Below are 1,657 nucleotides of genomic sequence, written 5' to 3'. Positions count from 1 at the left end.
GATTAAGCCTCCTTGAGAAATGTTTCATTCACACGGGTCATGCACTTCCGAGAGACTTGCTCCTTGGAGGGGACGGGTGCTTCGTGTCCAGCTACACTCCAACCTGAAGCTGCACATCCACTCAGGTCCAAGTACCTGCACTTGGATGCAGCCAGTGTGCGTTCCTGTGCGCATGTGCAGGTTGGGCTCCGCATGTAGCCACGTGCAAACCCTTCTCCTCCCATAGGGAGGTACGTGTAGTACCTGTCACTCTCGGGAGCAGGTCTCTGCCCCGGTGGGCAGGCCCCTGCCAATGAGCCCTTAGCAATTCCGGCCTTCCAGTTGTGCTTTAACTACAAATCCCATGATGCCTTTGCCTCTGGTAAACATGCCTGTGGCTGTCGGAGTCTTGCAATGCCTCATGGGGCTTGTAGTTCCACCACAGCTGGAGGGCCGGAGTTGCCCACAGCAATTTTTTTTTTTGTAACAAACAGCCCCGTGAGTCCAGTATTACAGACTGTGTGGAAAAGCAGCATTATTGCCTTAACCTCCTGTGACCACCATCACCTCGTTAAAATAATTGTTGCGTATTTCACTGTCGATTATGTTGAAAAAAAACAAAAAAACACTACTTTTTGTAAAAAAAAAAAAAATGTTGTCCTTGTTAGTATGTCAGCACGGCCGCACGCAGCTGCTTCTCCTTCCGGAAAAAAAAGCAGAATTCAGCGCTGAATAATTTTTTTTGTTTTTATGAGTAAACTAGTTTACATTTTTTCTGCAGCATCGGAGCCGTACCCGTTTTCCGTCAGCCTAACTCAAAAGCAAGAACGGTCTCTTTTTTTTTTTTTTCCTTTCCTTCTCTGCCTGAGCAGATTTTTTGAGCACTTATCGATGTTCTTTTTGCAATACTCGACGCTGCTTGGCGTCGTCGAGATGAAAAAAAACTCCAAAAATGGACTGATTGTATGTGGTGTACGAGGACGCGAGAAAACACATTTTTTTGACGTAGAAAAAAGAAAAAAAAAGACGGCGCATTGATTTTGGGCTAGAACAAGTTTGATGTATGTGATGTCCGACCTTCTGCGTCTCTCGTCCTTTTTTTTTGTCAGTGTTACCTTCATTTCTGTTTTTTTGTTTTGCCCTCTCGGCTGCTTCTGAAAAAAAAAGTGGGAGATTAAAAAACATTTTTTTTGAAATTTGCAATATTTACCTTTACTATTTTCCGTTTTTTCTGCGGCATCGGAGCCGTACCCGTTTTCCGTCAGCCTAACTCAAAAGCAAGAACGGTCTCTTTTTTTTTTTTTTCCTTTCCTTCTCTGCCTGAGCAGATTTTTTGAGCACTTATCGATGTTCTTTTTGCAATACTCGACGCTGCTTGGCGTCGTCGAGATGAAAAAAAACTCCAAAAATGGACTGATTGTATGTGGTGTACGAGGACGCGAGAAAACACATTTTTTTGACGTAGAAAAAAGAAAAAAAAAGACGGCGCATTGATTTTGGGCTAGAACAAGTTTGATGTATGTGATGTCCGACCTTCTGCGTCTCTCGTCCTTTTTTTTTGTCAGTGTTACCTTCATTTCTGTTTTTTTGTTTTGCCCTCTCGGCTGCTTCTGAAAAAAAAAGTGGGAGATTAAAAAACATTTTTTTTGAAATTTGCAATATTTACCTTTTTCTGATT

This window comes from Nanorana parkeri, unplaced genomic scaffold (genome assembly GCF_000935625.1).
Source record: "Nanorana parkeri isolate BGI_ZX_2015 unplaced genomic scaffold, ASM93562v1 scaffold1780, whole genome shotgun sequence".
NCBI classification, from domain to species: Eukaryota; Metazoa; Chordata; class Amphibia; order Anura; family Dicroglossidae; genus Nanorana; species Nanorana parkeri.
The sequence above is the reverse complement of the archived record's forward strand: the minus strand, read 5'-3'. Positions refer to the sequence as shown.